Here is an 18,887-nt window from a genome sequence, read left to right as displayed (position 1 = left end):
GCTAAGGTGTATCAAGGGCTCAAGCTAGCCAGAGATGCCTTTTATTCTACAGGGAGTTACTGTTATTCTTTTGGGTTTTGAGAAGGCTTACCAGTAGCTAGACCCACACGCTCTTATTCCCTCCAACTCCCTCATGATTTCCTCAGAGGAATACTTCTAGGGGAGGCATGGAAAAAGTACAAATTCTCCTTTTCTCTCTCCTCACATACTGAGTTGCACAACACAGCTCCAGGAAATCCTGTGGGAACTTCTTTCTCAATGTCCTGGCAGCTACTGTCCAGTGGGAGTTCTTTAACCTCAAGCACTCCTGTTATTTGAACTCACTTTTTTCTTGTTTTTATTTATTTTTTATTTATTTTTAATTAAAAATTTCCACCTCCTCCCCTCCTCCCATTTCTCTCCCCCTCCCCCTCCCTCTTCAGTCCAAAGAGCAGTCAAGGTTCCCTGCCCTGTGGGAAGTCCAAGGTCCTCCCCACCTCCATCCAGGTCTAGGAAGGTGAGCATCCAAACAGACTAGGCTCCCACAAAGCCAGTACACGCAGTAGGATCAAAACCCAGTGCCAATGTCCTTGGCTTCTCAGTCAGTCCTCCTTGTCTGCCACGTTCAGAGAGTCCGGTTTGATCACATTCTATATCAGTCCCAGTTTTGCTGGCCTTGGTGATCAGCCCCACTGTCTCAGTGGGTGAGAGCATCCCTTGCTGTCTTGACTTCCTTGCTCTTGTTCTCCCTCCTTCTGCTCCTCATTTGGACCTTGGGAGCTCAGTCCAGTGCTCCAATGTGGGTCTCTGTCTCTAGCTTCATCCATCACCAGATGAAGGTTCTATGGTAATATGCAAGATATTTATCAGTATGGCTATAGGAAAGGGCCATTTCAGGCTCCCTCTCCTCAGCTGCCCAAGGATCTAGCTGGGGACATCTCCATGGACATTGAATTCACTTTTAAAAAATATCCAAGGCTTAGATTTGTCCCATGAGAATATTCTGGATCTTCACTCAAAATCAATACTTTCACCTTTGCCTTACTGAAATCACTTTAGAGGGTTATGGTCAATAGGAAACTCTTGCTACACTGGGGTAGCCGTTCTGCTGAAGAGCCTCACAATCTCTTCACTGAATTATATACCACTGTTTGGGGATTGTGGTGATGTTTTGTTTCTGATCTAACAAACAAAGCTTGCTTGAGGATCGGAGCACAGAGCTAGCCACACTAGCTAGCCACAGAGGCTGCCAGCACACACCTTTGATCTCAGCACTCAGGAGACAGAAGCAGAAGGAAGGATCTGCTCATTCAAGTCCATCCTAGGCTACAGGAATTTGATCTGGTCTAAAAGAGAAACAGAGCTCATCCAAAGGTGATCCCGCATTTGGGATTACATGCCATTAATCCCAGGTGGAGACAGAAGTGATATAGCTGGGCAGAGAGAGGAATGTAAGGTGGGAGGAGACAGGAGCTCAGCGTGACTGAAGCCTTCTAAGAACAGGATCACCCCTTTGATCTGAGCATTGGTAGAGGTAAGAACTCTAGTTTGGCTGCTCTTCTGCTCTTCTTCTCTGATCCTTCAGCTTTCACCCCCTTATAGCTGACTCTGAGTTTTTTTTTTTTTTTTTTTTTTTTTTTTTGGTTTTTCGAGACAGGGTTTCTCTGCAGCTTTAGAGCCTGACCTGGAGCTAGCTCTTGTAGACCAGGATGGTCTCGAACTCACAGAGATCCGCCTGCCTCTGCCTCTTGAGTGCTGGGATTAAAGGCGTGCGCCACCACTGCCCGGCCCTGACTCTGAGTTTTAATTATGAATACCATTTAGAATCTACATGAGGTAATTCCAAAATATTAAGTCATGTGCTCTTCTAGTATAAGAAGCCCGCTTTTGTCAAATGAAGTCACGCATAAGATATCAAAGCCAGTATGTTGACTAGCTAGTTAAAGGGAAGTGCAGTACCACCATGATGGATCAGATGTACACTGAATATTAACTATCTAAGTGTCTTTACCACGGTCTATACAGAGGTTTACTCATTGTATTATTGTCTTCTTACAACTATGCAGAGGAAATTTATCAGGAAATTTCTGATTATTGAAAAGTTCCAAGAGATTAAGTCATTACTCAGGTTCAAAGACAACACAGATAAATATATTAACAGTTAATATACATCTAATGGGTTAACTAGACACAGATGCAAAATCCTTTGCTATGTTTATAAACCTGTTAGGAACCATAACTAGTCTTTGCTGAAGGTTTTATATATATATATATGTATACATATATATACGTATACATATGTATATATATACATATGTGTATATATATGCACACATATATATAATATATCTAGGAATAATACTGGAACAGAGCTCATCTGAAGAAATCTTAAATTATTTGCTGAATAAATAAGCATACTAGTTCATTTATATTGACTGAGCACTACACATAGCTATTTAAATAGCATTACCTTTTAATGTAACTAAGGAACTGAGAGTACCATGATAATACATTTCAAGAAACTTAAATGCTCTTGTGCATTAATTAAAATTGAGTGACAAAGGTCTCTGTGACCACCAAAGCCAGTGAATGTTGACCTATGAGAGAAAGAATGCAATTCTGTTCAGGACAATTCAGCAGCCAGTGTTGGTTCAAACTCTTAACAGTCTGATATCGGGTTGTTTATTTTAGACATATTTAAACAGAGAAAATTTTAGAAAAAAAATCTTTCTGGTGATAATTAGCTCAATCCATGTTCACATCAAAACTCTTGTTAAGTATAACTGACATCCTCCATAAAGATAGGCTCTCTAAATCAACTCTGCAAACAGGGTCAAGATAACCGAGCTCATGATAAGGCTCTGGGGGAGGATGACTCTATAGATTGACTGAGACAAACAAGTTCAAGATAAGGATCTGGGAGAGTTACTGTGGCCTGGCTGCATATGTAGTGCAAAGGTCACCAGGCTATAATAAGCCACAGCCATTCCCAGGCTTCTGGGCAGAAAACAGGTTATACATCTCTCCCTTAGAAGAGACAACCAAGTATGCTTAACATTCCTGGTTCCCCTAATGCTTATCTGTGAGCACAAGGCCCTGTGTGTCTTCTGCACTTGAGGAGTGCATCTAATAATCAAATTTAAAAGCAAATACATATGAAGTGTTAGCAGAGAAATTTAACCATCAGAGTCAGTGTAAATAAGTGTTACTTTCTGTTGTTACTATAACACAAATGATGGGACTTACTCTATAGATTCTACTTTAAATTTGATATACTCAGAAAATGAGCCTTGATGATTTTAAATCAAGAGAGCCAAACCTTAAAGGTTCATACCTTGAGAATGCTGAATGCTTTTGCCTTGAATGAGACTCCACTATAATGCAATAAATGTTCAGTAGTACTTTACTTTGACATATTGGAAAAATAAAAGTTGTGTATTCCCCTTTAAAGCTTTCTTCCATATTTTAGGTTGACCCCAGCAATAGTTTGTGCCAAAATCTCGGTGGAGACCTCCAATTGCCGGGCCGTGCCCCGTGTCTGCGCTCCATGCGCTTGAACCCAGCTACCGAGCTTCGGGCAAGGGGCTGGAGGTTAAAAAACACAGACACACACACACACACACACACAGAGAGAGAGAGAGAGAGAGAGAGAGAGAGAGAGAGAGAGAGAGAGAGAGAGAGAGAGAGAGAGAGAGAGAGAGAGAGAGAGGAGAGAGAGAGACAGTGACACGGGTCATCCTTGAATTCCCCAAGAATGCCCCCTTTATTGTGTTCAGGGGCAGATTATATAGAGATAGCCATGCCCCAGCCAAACCCACCAGAAACCACTCTCTTGCCATCAGGAACTTCTGAAGGTCTCATGCTCAGAGCAGCTGTAGGCACTCAGATCAGGGGATTACAAGAAATTCAGGATCTGGGGTCTCACTGCTCCCAACAAGTTCACACCACTTTCTGACATAAAACATAAAAGAAACTAGAAGGAACAATGTGATAAAGTCTCCATCAGCACCCAAGTCACCATTAGCAGTGATTGGGGCAGTTCCTACGATTCCTTACCTTTCAAATCTCTGGTTCATTATATTATTTTAAAATAAATATATTATTTTAAAATAAATATATGATACTGCATGATTTTATCCGATTCTTCAGTGTGTGGTTTTTCATAGTTAGGAAGCTTTAAAAACACCAAATTATCATCTCACCTAAAAAAAAAATTAACACCTTTAGTTAGAGGCCATCCTGGTCTACATAGTGAGTTCTAGAACAGCCAGGACTGTTGTAAACCCTATCTCGAAAAAACAAAACAACAACAAAAAACCCACTTAAGTTAATACCATCATTTTCCTCTTACTTAATTAACACTTACCTAATACTATCAAACAGTATTATATATATATATACACATACTAGGTATTTGATAGTATATACATATATAAATATATATTTCCTTCCATTATCTTTTAAAACTATTACTTTAACATGTAAAGTCATTTTGCTTGAATCAGAATTAAACAATGTCCACACATCAAAATTGTTTATTACATGTTTTATGTATATCTTCCATTTGTTATTTTCATGCTGATGGTACCTGGAGGAAATGGATAATTTTGTGTCCTATAGAATTCTCTGTTATGTATTTTGCTAGTTACATCCTGTGGTGCTCTTGAACACAGCCTTTCATTCTTTATAGTTGCTATGAAAGAGCATCTCTAGAGGCTTCACCAGATGAAAAGTTTAAACTAAGAGCAGGAAGTCCTGGTTAGGGACACCCTTCTCTTCAGAACTGTACCATGCACAGATGCCCGATGTATCTGGGATGTTAGGACTGGTGGGCCCACTGAAGTGTGTCTGATCCTTCCATTATAAAATTCCATTATAAAATTCCACATCAGATTTTCACCTACTCATTTTGCTACTTATTAATGACCACTGTTCTATTCATTGCCATAATTAGTGTTGCTTTAAGGTGCTAAAAGTGTTTCATAATAGCATCTTTGCTCTTCTGATGTGAATGGAACTATCCTTTGATTAGTGTAATTTATTAAATTAAATAAATTTAAAATGTAAACCTGATGATAAACTATTTCTTACTTTTAGTAATTTGAGAGAATTTTGGAAGCTCATGAAAGACCTTCAAGGTGCTGTGTTCCTTCCTAAGAAAAGCAAAAACATTGTTTTTGGAGCTGTTTTTGTCCTGTGTGTGTGTGTTTTCCCCCATGATAGTCAAGTGTAATTTTAACCTTCCACAAATGATCTGCTGGTTTGAAATATCATGGGAAAAATTTGACCTAGAACATCTTAAGAAAGGTTGGCTACTGGAAAGACAGGAAGGCTGAGGACACTTGGCAAGATGGCTCTTACATTCTTTCCTCTTCCTCAAGTCTTTTCTTGTGGACTAATTTTCAGGCACCTTGAATACCATCCAAGGTCTTTCTTCTAGCTACACCGGCCCACTTCACAGGCTTTTACTCAAGAGCTCCATCAGCCAAAGCACACAGGTGACTACTTCCCTTGGACCTGCTACCTTCCCTGGACTAAATGCCTGCCTCTTAGAGGAGCTCCCCCCTTCTTCTCTCTCTGTTTCTTCTATACACATCTCCATTACATGACTTTTCTTAAACTTACAGCTGATTCTTGCCTAATACCTTATCTATCTAGTTTTTAAAATAAATTTCCTTTGGGAAATATATAAATACATCCCCACATAGAATTAAAAATATTTATTTTACTAAATATTTTCAGCACTGTATTTTGACCCTACTCTTACCTCTCAACTCCTCCCAGATCTTCCTCACCTAACTTTATGATCTCTCTCTTAAAAAAAAAAGAAACTGGAAAAACAACAATAACAAAGTAACAACAATACCTCACAAACAAAAGACAAATTGGAGAATCAAAGCAGAAAAACTACAAAACAAGAAGACCAATAAGACATAAAACACCAAAACAAAACAAAAGACAAAGCACATTCACAAAGACTGGAGCTCATTTTGGTCTCCAGCCCTGGGGAACCCAGGGATCTTAACAGAGGTTAACAATGTTTAAAGAGCAGACAAGCGAGTTTCTCAAGAATGTTAGTACTCTACGTTTGCAGTGGGGTCATCATGGCCAAGTCCTAGTACTCGTTTTGTTTCCTGGGTGTTTCATAACATTTTTCTCTATTGCTTACACTTAACTCATCATTTTTCCACACTCAAATGGTATTTCTTTAAGAATACAGATTCAGAGGCTGGAGAGATGGCTCAGGGGGTGCCTGCTCTTCCACAGAGTTCTACTCCTGGCACCCTTATCAGGTGGCTTACAACTGCCAGTGACTTCAGCTCAAGGGGTTGCGATCTCTCTTATGGCTCCATAGGCACCCACACACATGTGCCATATAGTCATATAGGTTATATAATACATATAGTACACATTAATCTAAATCAAAATCAAAGTAAATTTTAAAAAACGCTGAATAAAAGATCAGAAAACAAATCCTTATTCATATGTGGCCATACAAGTTCTTGAGATCATACTTAAGGCTTTTTCTTTTTCCCTTCTTACCTTCAAAAGGACAAACAGAATCAGATCTTGGAGGAAGGCAAGAGAGAAACAATGGAGAACATGAGGAGAGAGAAAGAAGGAAAAAAGAAGAGAAAGAGGTAGAGGTAGGAAGAGGAAGGGAGGGAGAGAGGGAGGGAGGGAGGGAAGGGGAGAGAGAGAGAGGGAGAGAGACTAGAAGCAGAGCTGGAGGTTCTCCCATTCTTCATCTGAGGGGAGCCTGTCAATCAACAGGCTGAGGTGGGTTAAAGGAACAGGGCAGCTTCTATGATGACAAGGACATAAATCAAAACCTTAACTAAAGTGGAACAAAACCAGTGCAAATCCCACAACCAGTAAGAAGTGGACTGTGAGAGATTTCATATTAATTTTATTTCCTTCCGTTTAGCTTCCTATAACTACTGTATTTCTTCTATCTCTAAGAGTACTGGCTTGAACTTTCTGAATGCTGAAGTAAAGTGAAATGGTAACAATAGCTAGCCTAGGTGTATATAAACCCTTCCCCCCAGCTTGCTTTAGGTAATAGTGTTTCACCATAGCAATAGTAACCTTAACTAAGACACCAATGTACTGATACTTGGATTGATCAATATCAAGACAAAAATTTAAAAAGAATAGTACCAATTGACATTGGTTATGGAGAAAAGAAACTGAAGAGGAAGAAAAACTATATTAATTTCATCATTATTAGCAAAGGCATTAAGGAAGCAAAGGCACTAGGGAAGACCTTGATAGACACGAGCTAAAGAAAAAACCAGGCCCTCCCCTGCTTCTGTCCAGGTTCTGGGAACTCAGCACACTCACACCTCTGCACACCGTCTCCAGCCACATAGGCAGGCGCTGCAATGCAGTAATGAGGAGCTGCTGCAGAGTTCTTCTGTCTTGAAATGGCCAGAACGCTTACAGTCTTATCTCTCACTGAAAGTCCAATGATCTTTCTTCTAAAGCAATTGAGTATTAGGTAGTATGTAAAATCACAATTATAAATATAGTCTCTGTTAAGTGGCAAAATTACTTAATATTATGAGAGAATCACTTACACATGCAAAAGCTCCTCGCAGGAAAAAAGATAATGTGGTTGGTCCAATGTTTCTCTACGGAACGACAGGAAATCAGGAAAAAAGGCATTTTCCTAGTGATGGATAACAGTATTGTGTGTGAGCAGCACTAAAATAGAGGCGATTCTCTGAGAGATCGAAATGAAAGGATTTAACACTAACATTCTGTCACTGCTTAAAGTCATAAAGCGATGATGGAGCCTAATTTGCAAGTAAAAAGTTTATAAATATGGACACAAATGCACGCAGGAGAAAATGTGGTGAGAGATTCCTGAGGCAAATGCATTGATGGGTTGGTGTGTAGAGTTATTCAGTTGACTTTGGATTTTAAGACAATACATATTTTAAAAGTTAAAGACTTATTTCCAAAAGCAATTATGATGTAGAAACAAGGGAAGAGAGACATTTAAAAAAAATAATTATGAAAGGGGCATGAAGTGAAAGAACTACTAGCTTAGAAATCACGACGAATCACAACTTCTGGGAGGTTAAAAGGGTCTACAAAGACAAGAAGTAGTGTCTCACTTAATAAAACTAATGAATAATTAATCTAGAAAAATGTAAAGAATAAATATGAAAAATAACATTTGAGTACACTGCTAAAGTGGCCAAGACCTTGAGACAAGATGGGCCATTGGCATAGAGGAAAAGAAATTATTACTAGTTTGCTAAAGGGCCACAGCAAGAAAATGGTCCCTAATTACACACTGCTGTACCCATAGATCACAGCGTTGCTAAGCTCTCACCTGAGAAGTTGTTTCTTACAGTAAATGAAAAATGTCCAACGACTCATTACTAAAAAATGCCCAAAGAGCAAGAGACCTTGGGTCACTTAGCCCTAAGTTGGATGTTTTCATCACATCCCTCCCTTCAAAGCTCTTCAAGTCGGAAGAGAAGGCTGAGAAATGGTGAGAGCCAGAGGTGATGAACGCCTTCAAGGAAACGGTATCTTTCATACACAGCATTGCCAATGCACATATGAATACACTGAGATTGCAGACAGCATGCACAAGACCTACACAGGCTCAAGTCAGACAGAATCCCAGCACTGAGAAGGAGAGGTGCACACAAAGCTCTGCCTCTAGCCAAGACGCTATCTGAAATTGATATTTGCTGGGAAAGGGAAATCAGTTTTCTCCAATGGACTGTCAGTGAGTATATCAACGGCACTCCAGAGCTGGCCTCAGGCCTAAGAGTAGTCGGCCTCCGTAAAGTGAACTCTGTGTATTTTCTGGGTCTTTTATTTTATTTGGGTGGTTTTTTTTTTTTTGTTTTTTGTTTTTTTTTTTGCTTATCTGTTGGTTTATTGTTGGTTTATTTTGATTTCTTTTTTGAGAGAGAGAGAGAGAGAGAGAGAGAGAGAGAGAGAGAGAGAGAGAGAGAGAGAGAGAAAGAACATGCAGTTGAGTAGGTAAAAAGATGGGGAGGGCCTCAGGGAGTGGAGAAAGGGGAAAGATTATAGTGAAAATATATTCTACGAAAAAAATTTTAAAGCCAGGCTGAAGAGATGGCTCAGAGGTTAAGAGCATTGCCTGCTCTTCCAAAGGTCCTGAGTTCAATTTCCAGCAACCACATGGTGGCTCAAAACCATCTATAATGGGGTCTGGTGCCCTCTTCTGGTCTTTAGGCATACACACAGACAGAATGTTGTATACATAATAAATAAATAAATAAATAAATAAATAATATTAAAAGCCAACCAGTACAAAAATTGTATTTGAAAACAAATTAAAAATGCATAGATAACTTAAAATTTTCATTGTTTACATTTAGATTAGTAAATAAAATACACACAATTGATGAAGTGGTTATATCTTGAGAAAAAATTGATTTTATATAAAAGTCTAAACATAATAGAGAAAAATATACAAAGTGGTCTAGATGTAAAGAAAATTAGATATTTCTTTCTTCTTTCTACAAAATCTTAAAATTTATGCATTTATAATTATATATTTAACAAAACTTGGATCAGGCAATGGAAAGAAATTTTAAAATTAGAAAGGATCTTGTAAGATCATTAATAATTTAGATGACATAATTCTTAATTTTAAAAAATAACAGTAATAGTTGAGTAAATAATAAAATCTGAGTATTGTGTAAGGTGGGTGGAAAAACTATCCATCTAAAGAAGTCCATAGCTTTCATGTACATCAACAACAACTAGTTCAAAACTAAAATTAAATTCATTTATAACATAACAAAATCTTTTTAAAAAAATAAATCCAAACAAACCAGGAGAATCAATAGTTATTCACGGCAAGCAAAAGGTTAATTCTTTCACCATAAAACCTCCTGACTAACAACAGAAAGGATGAAGAACACGAAATAATTAAAGCCACACAGCTTACAGAAATGAGAACAAATGGTCACCCTGACATCTTTCATCTTATCGATAGCAAACTACAAATGGGTTCTGAATACGGGTCAGTCACCGTGCTACCTTCTTCTCTTCTTTTTGTTATTCTGCTGAGTGCTCCCTACAGGACTAACTTTCCCCTGTAATCCTCCATGCCATCACTTTCTCTTATTTTTATTTCCCACTGCCATTATCTAGATCTAGATCCAAACCACTTTCTCTCTCAGTAGATTAACAGCTCCTAATTCATAGTTACTGCTATTCGATCCCAACTGATAGGATGAAAACACACACACACACACGTCTAACTGAGTACCTATCACACACCATAATGTGTTCAAAGGTGGGATATAGCAAAAAGAAAATATGTTCCTGTACTCACAAAGTTTCTTCTGTGGGGAAGGTGTTGGAAATCTTATCAAATTACACAAGGGTGATAACTGGCATAGGACTAATCAGTTAACTGTTGAACAGAGGCCTGCAAGACTGAGGGAGCCATAGCTGTCAAATGAAGAATGTAACTCCACCACTGAAGAAATTAAATTCTAGGCATACTGATGATGAGGTGACAGTGCTTAGAATTTTAAAAGTTAACAGATTTGTGCTAGTTTATTTATTTATTTATTTATTTATTTATTTATTTATTTATTTATTGGTCATTTTGACAGGAACTAGAGTCTTTGGGGAAAGGGAACCTCAAATGAGGAAATAACCCCACCAGATTGACCTGTGGGCAAGCCTGTAGTGTGTTTTTCTGATTGGTGATTGATATTGGGGGCCCAGCGCACTGGAGGCAGTGTCACCCCTGAATAGGTGGTCCAGGAAGCTATGAAAAAGTTATGGGGTACAAGCCAGCAAGCAGCGTTCCTCCATGGCCTCTGCTTCAGTTCCTGGCTCCAGGTTCTTGCCTTGAATTCCTTTCCTGACTTTTCTGGATGATGACCTGCAAACTTTAAGATGAAAAACACCACACCCCAACTTATTTGTGGTCATGGTATTATATCACAACAATAGAATCCCAAGACCTTTCCTTTATTATAGATAGCACCTATGGCAAAATAAAGACACAAGAAAAAACTCATTGTTACCTGCTTTACCTCACACTTTGGAGATGACCTAAGCTGGCTGCTTGCTAGCATGTGTGAGGACTGTGAACTTCCGTCCAAGACAGAGGGAGCTAAATTCGCTGTGAAATATTCATACCATGTTTGGTTTAAAAATAAACACTAATAACCCGCATCCCTTCATTGACCCTCTAAGTTTTGGCTGTCTTCACTGAAAAACATCCTTTTAATTTTATTCTGAAAACAACATGGAGAATGACTTTCTTTCAAAACAAGTTTACTCATGAAGAGAAACACATGTTCCAAGGACAAACAACATTCCAGTGTCCAGTTTAAGGCTACTTGATTTCTGCAGGATGACATCAGACTTCAGCTACTGAACGTGTCTTCACATATATTATTTGTTCTTCAACTCCATAGTTTTTCAAAGGCTTAGTTTTTATGCAATTAATTAGAGAACACGTTTGAGTGCAGTTCCTCAAGTTAATAATATGTCAGAATAACTAAGAGTTACATACTAGCATAATTTTTAAAATAAAACTTGAGAAGTAGATTTTAAAAATTTACTCATAAAAGGCATACAACTAGTAAGAAATGTGTATGTAAAAAGATTTATGGGTATGGTTGGTTAATTTTCATCGCAAACTTAAAAGAATTTAGAACCCCTATGAGAACACACATGGGTGTGTCCAGGGGGTTATTTCTAACAGAGGTGTAAATGAGGAGGGGAGACCCACCCTGGATGTGGGCAACTCTGCCTATGGCTGCAACTGTTGCTGAAATAAAAAGAGAAGAGCCAAAGGAGAGCTGTGGGCCACTCTCTTCCATCAGCACCTCACACTCCTGCTTCCATGCTTCCCCCTCCATGATGGATTGTACATTCCGCCCATGTGCCACAATAAACACTTCATTCTTTAAAGTGCCCTTGGCAGACACTACATCACATCAATAAGTAATTAATATGAAAGTTAAGTCTGGATACTGGCTTTCTGAATAAAACATAAAACTGTGATGACCTCAGTGTAGTATTTCATGGGATAAAAAGATAAGGGTATGTGTGTGTGTGTGTGCATGCACGCACATACACACACACACACACACACACACACACACAGAGAGAGAGAGAGAGAGAGAGAGAGAGAGAGAGAGAGAGAGAGAGAGAGAGACTCAGACACAGAGACCAACTAGGATTATATTACCACATATATGATGACACTTCAAATTAGTAATGAAAGAATGAACCAGTTACCCAACAATAACATTAAAATAACAATCACGTTTGAAAAAAGCCCTAACTGATAATGAACATGTGTTAGACCATAACTACAACGACTTACCAACCACTTCTTTCTTTCTTGCTTTCTTGCTTATGTGACTGGAGTTCAATAGGCAGCTGGATATGGCTGGACATGGTCGGAGGACCTTTTCCATTTCACCATTGAGAGACCTTGGCAAACAGAACCTCACCGCCTTAAAACACTGTATAGCAAGACTGCTCAAGATAGTTTTATCTAATGGGTACAGGGAAGAGTTTCTCTAATGTTCTGTGAGACAGGCAAAAGTGACATATCCATTTTGACCCATATTCCATTGGAATTCCGTATTCCTTCCAGAAAACTGGGAGGGAAATGCAATTCAAGCAGATGCTAAAATGGGGTAAAAAGATTCAATGAACATTTAATCAATGGAATTTATATTCTAATATATTATCACTTGTTATTAAATATCCTACCACACTTAGAATAAAATGAATCCTTCCTTCCTCATGGGAGCCAATTCAAAATCCCACACAGTTACTGCACTGGCTCTACGTGGGAGATCTGTGAGTCTTGAGGCTTCCTATCAGCTCTGGAGATGGTTCCTTGAGGTCCAGTGACCCTTGCACAAAGAACACACATATGAAAACCTCTTTACTGCCACTAGCCCCAACATACCACAGTGTCCACAGAGAGATGTTTCAAAAAACAACTGCTATTTAGCAAAGGTAATACGGCGATGGAGAAGGCTCACATCTGAGGTAATAGTACCCCTTGAGTGGGCATTCTGAAGTCCTCTCCTCTGAAATGAGGGCATTTCTTTGACTTCAATTTGCTCTTAGAAAGAACTAACTCTTTGCTGCTCTTTATAATCCTCTTGGGCTACTTTCCATGATTCTATTCATCCTCTTGGAGGTTCTTCTTTGTTTATTATCATAATAGGGCACACTCAAAATCTATGATGAGGACTGTACCCTTCCTTGGGGACTATACAATCTCTGTCACGTATGTCCTCTTTAAACAACTACAGTGGAACAGACACATTTTTTACAACAGGCAATTCAAAAGCAGCTGAAGTTAACTCTTACAATGTTTCTGACATTACGAATAGTTTAGTATAAAGATATGTGGTTGATTATCTATGAGAGTAGTTCTCTCCCAAGGTTCTTTCCTAATTGCAGCTCTCAAGTCTTCTGTTTTCCCCCTTTGTCTCCATATTTCAAGGCTGACATATTTAGGAGGTAATACTATACATTTCCTTATGTCTATGCTGGAGCCAGAAGTCTCAATTTAACTTATTATTTGGAACTAAAACCATTGAATTTTCCTTCCTTTTTGTGCCTCTTTTATCTGCAAACTGCAAACTGTTAATATAGTTGACCTCTGTCTTTTAAAATCCATTTCTTTGATAAAAACAAACAAAAATAATATTCACTAAACAGTATAAGTTCTTACCTTCATCCTGAGAAAAGGGGTCAGTAATCATGAAGTCCAATGTCGAAATAATCACAAATGACCTCTTTAATAATTGTCATATAACACAAATTTCCCATTCTTCACACCTGAATAGTAAATCTCATCCTGGCTGTGCTATGTATTTTTAAGTCTGCCCATCCTCCTCACATGAACATCCTACTTCCAGGACCAAATTCTGCACCAGAATAGGCTACATGTACTATCTTTTAATCTAACTTCTCTTTAGCTTAACACAATAGTATCTGAACACTCAAGTCTGGGTGACTTACAAAGAGAAAAGTCCTTCACAGTTTTCTTTCAGATGTGGTGTGGGAGAATTGTCTGACAGGTGCTCCTTCATCTTAAAGATGGTGAGGGAGCACCCAACTATGGGATCAAACAAAATAAAGAATTTTTGTGGGCAACAACTAAAGGTGATTGACATGATTTTATTCTCATTCTGTTTATGACTTACATAATCCTTAAGTTACATAACTTAAATCTAATTCAAGAGAGGTTACTTCACAGTAAGGAGGCTGAGGCAGACAATTTGTTATGCTTTTGAGGACAGCTTGGACTACAGAGTGAGACCCAGTCTCAAAAACCAAACCAAACCAAACCAAACCAAACCAAACCAAACCAAACCGACACAAACAATAAGATACAGATTTCTCTCTCTCTCTCTCTCTCTCTCTCTCTCTCTCTCTCTCTCTCTCTCTCTCTCTCTCACACACACACACACACACACACACACACAGAGAGAGAGAGAGAGAGAGAGAGAGAGAGAGAGAGAGAGAGAGAGAACTAAGAAATGTAGATTGGTTGAGTACTATAATAATTAGTTTGATTAAGTAGTTTGCTAATCTGCCAGAATGCAGAGGGATAAATTCCAGATGGATTAGGAATACACATTTCAACATGAAGCTATTAAAGTTCTAGAAGACTAGCAGGGTTATTTGGGGATATCATAAACTTTACAGGGCATGAGAACTTTCATGGCTGAGTAGAGGAATGAGATGCTGGATCAGAACCAAGCAATTTTTATTACTCACAGTACAAACAAGACACACAGCATGGATATTATGCCTATGCCAGCCCCAAGCCTCAATATTTCACTAGGAAGACTCAAAGGACTCAGAAAAAGCTGTTGTACCTGTTGAATGCTTTGTGCTTTTTCATCTTCATCTTCATCACCACCACCACCATCATCATTATAATGATAGGTTACAGATTAAAATTAGCACAGGGAAAAGGGACATGACTTATCATTCAAGAGACAGCAGGTGTCTAGGCGTCCTCTCAGCGAAGTCATGGACACATTCCATGTAATGACATCACAAATATGAAGTGTCAGTCTGAGAAGTTCACCTGAATCCCAGTGATGAGGGCTTTTCCTTTTTTTTTTTTTTAAATGGGGAATCTGTCACAAAGGTGCAAACTGTCAGCCTGACTAATCTTACCACTTCATGTGCTTCAGTCTCCTAGAACAAAGAAATGCTGAACATAAATCCCTTTTCAAGCAGTTACTCATTGATCACATTGTCAACCTCGTTAATCTCCTAGGAAGCAGACAAGAGTGAGGTCCTAATTAGAGGATTTTTCCAGATTGTGCTTACTTCTTGTAATGATATATTACCATCCTTTGGATGTGTTTCCAAGCAAGCACGTTCACCTGAACCTTGGTGTCTTAGGTTTATATTGGGTCAATTTACACACACACACATACACACACACACTTTCATGATTGATCTTTGCTACTTAGCCTCTGTTTCCCCAGGGTACCCAGATACTCATAAATCACTTTGGTAAACACTATCTGATCAAACAAGTATTCGATTGGCCCAAGTTCTTACACATAGAAACAATTCTTTTCAGTCAGGAATGTTAGTTCAGAGCTTGTTTCCCCAAAGGACCAGTCTGGAAGACAGGCAAATCTTGGGAATGTGCAAAGTTTGAGTAACCCGAGCCATATGGTGACCGTTCCTACACGCCTATATTGTTCAAAATCATGCAGAGGAAACACAATGAACCATTGTAGACTCTTGCAAATGTAGTGGATTGTACTGGGAGGAACATTTTGTGCTAAGAAGGTAGTACCCATCCTTCATGATTGGTTAGCATAAATACAGCTTGAGAAGTGAACGGGGTGAAAAGTTAACAGGTCCTGGAATTCTTGGTATGTCGAACAAGATAGCAGGGATGCTCAAGGTTTATGACAGATCCTCCCCCCTCCCCCCCGCCCCGCACTGGGTTGTTGGGAGCAGTGACACCCCAGCTCCTGAATTTCTTGTAATCCCTGATCTGAGTGCCTACAGCTGCTCTGACCACGAGACCTTCAGGAGTTCCTGATGGCAAGAGAGTGGTTTCTGGTGGGTTTGGCTATCTCTATATAATCTGCCCCTGAACACAATAAAGGGGGCATTCTTGGGGAATTCAAGGATGACCCGTGTCGCTGTCTCTCTCTGTGTGTGTGTGTCTGTGTTTTTTAACCTCCAGCCCCTCGCCCTAAGCTCGGTAACTGGGTAATAGCGCACAGAGCACAGACACGGGGGTGCAGTGCAAGGCAATTGGAGGTCCCCACCGAGATATCGGCACTGGGTAGGCTTTCTTAAGCAAGACATAAAGCACAGACAGGAAGGTTGTAGTGACTTATGAACTTGGTTATATAACAAGTGATGTCTATAGCATAAATGATGTGGCAGCAATGGAACTGGGACATAGAATACAGGAAGCTGAGGAGATCGTTAGAAAAATATGAACTGGATAAATTAGAAAACGAACCTTTCTTGACTCCATCAGAGAACTGAGGTAGGTGGTGAGAAAGTCTGATCTAGTACAGCCATCTTCTAGCAGCCACAGGCTATGGTCTGGCTGACTTCTAATAGAGAACAGAAAATGCAGTTGCTCTAGACCAGTAATTCTCAACCTATGGGTCACAATCCCCTGGCAAATCTCCAAAAATATTTACATTACGACTTATAACACTAGGAAAATTACAGTTATGAAGAAGCAACAAAAATAATATGGTTTGGGGTCACAACATGAGGAACTGTATAAAGCATCATAGCATCAGGAAGGTTGGGAGCCAGAGCTCTAGAGGTATTACAGTTCAGCTTCCGAAGGATTGTTACAGCTGAATGCGGACTAACTCTAGAGCATTTAGACCAAGCTTCATCAGAATAAGGGAGCTCAAATACACCGCTGGACTTGTGGAGATGAGCCTACATTGGACATACATGAGAAGACATACATGACAAGAGACAATCTTCAGATTGAATTTTCACTGAACAAATTTCAATCTGTTCATGGGCACTTGTGCAAGAAAGCATCGTATTGGCTGACGGGAAATTGTTTCAACACGGGAAATGAAATCGATTTGGTAATATTGTTTTCCAAATTCACAAAACTTTGTCTAGATGAAGAGCCCTACATGACAAACTCCTTTCATGTTCTTGCATTTGGTCTTATGACCTGGTGTTTTGACTAAGCAGGCCAAGAAGTGACACAAAATGGAAAACATATGATTTTGTGGCTAACCTAAGCCATGTTGAAAACCAAGGGGACTGGAAGAATTGTGCTTTTCAAAACTGGTACCAAATGTTGGTTAGACTGGCTGTCCATAATTTCCAAAGAGCCAAGAGCTGTTTGATGGGTATTGTCTTCTACACCAAAGCAGACGGTGACATAGAGGGACACATAACCGACCCAAGGTGTTCTCATGGCTCACTCGTACTATTAAAACAATACTTCATTTTTCTTTATGGACGAATATATCACTGCATGTAAGGATCACCTTTTGTCTAGATATTTTGGTTGTGTAGCTATTATTTGCACTATGAATATTCATGTTGAGGTTTTGATGTGAATATTTTCCTAGTCTTTGAAAAATACAGCTAACTATGAACTCTGGTTACATAAAAGAATCCCATTTTTTGTTTTTTAATGTATGACACATGAATGTATGTATACGACTGTGTGTGCCCATGCAGAGACCAGAAGTGGGTGTCAGACCCCTTGGAGCTAGTTAGTCCTTTTGCAGGACACCATCCTTCTCTCGGGTGCTTTCTGTCCCTCATAAAAACCACACAGCAAATGCTCTCATCTTCGAGCTATCTTTCAAGCCCCTCAATCTTTTATTTTCTGTTCTTCAAAGTGCATAATCTCAATCGACAAAGGAGCCCTTCTCAACTTTTTAGTTTGGAGACTGCTCTTTCTAACTTCAAAATTTTCTTTCTTGAGTTAGCTTAACCTCATTTTCAATCTGCCCACTTCCGTCTCGAGTGCTATAATACAGGCAATGTGGACCATACCTTTCTAATTTCTAATTCATTATTTTATTTTTAGCTGCAACACATGCCCTTCCTCAGTTTCTGCTTATGGGCTGCTTCCTGCCTCCTTGTGCATATCTCATTTTGTTAAAAATATGACACACTAAATAAAATACTTGTAAAATCAGTCCGCTATGCCTGTTGAAGGCTGGTGATGGTTTCTGAGTTATTTTTAAGTTGAGTTCTTTTGATGTGTAAAGCCACTGCAGTGTGCTTCATGTAGCCTAGTGTTGTGCTAACTCAATAGATTCCCTTAAATGCCGGAAGCAGTACTTTTTGTCTGCACACACGTTTTCATCACTTATCCATCGGGGTGTGATCTCCCTGCCTGGGGAGGGTTGAGGGTTCTCCAGTTCGGTCCTGAGCAAGCACTCATAGCCTGTGCTTGTGCATAACTCCCAGAAAACGTCAGAAACTTCCAAAGCCCTATGAACAGACATTAACTTCTTCAGATTTCACTCTAGGCTTTTTGGTTAAAGTACTGCTTACCTCAACAGATTTCTTCTTCCTACGGCAGCCATAATGTCAAACTATCTGTGTTTTTGAAGCTAAGGAAGCTCTTACGCCCACCAAATACACACGTGGGTGACTTCCAGTGAGTAACCATCCAATTGGGCAATTCTTAGGAATGTCCCTGTAGATGTAGATATGAGGTTGTTTATTTCCTGTGGGTGCCAGGCTACTCTTCGCTGTGATAATGCACTGTTGGTTTTCAAGGCTGCCAGGGTCTTTAGTAGGGGATGGGCAAATGAAGTTGTGACAACCATCATTGTTTTATCAAGAAACCGGTTGTTTCTGATACAAACACTCCCTGAATTATTGCAAGACTAACTCCTGAGTTCAGAGAACTC

Source organism: Arvicola amphibius, chromosome 5, assembly GCF_903992535.2.
Source record: "Arvicola amphibius chromosome 5, mArvAmp1.2, whole genome shotgun sequence".
Classification (NCBI taxonomy): Eukaryota; Metazoa; Chordata; class Mammalia; order Rodentia; family Cricetidae; genus Arvicola; species Arvicola amphibius.
Note: the sequence above shows the minus strand (reverse complement) of the source record.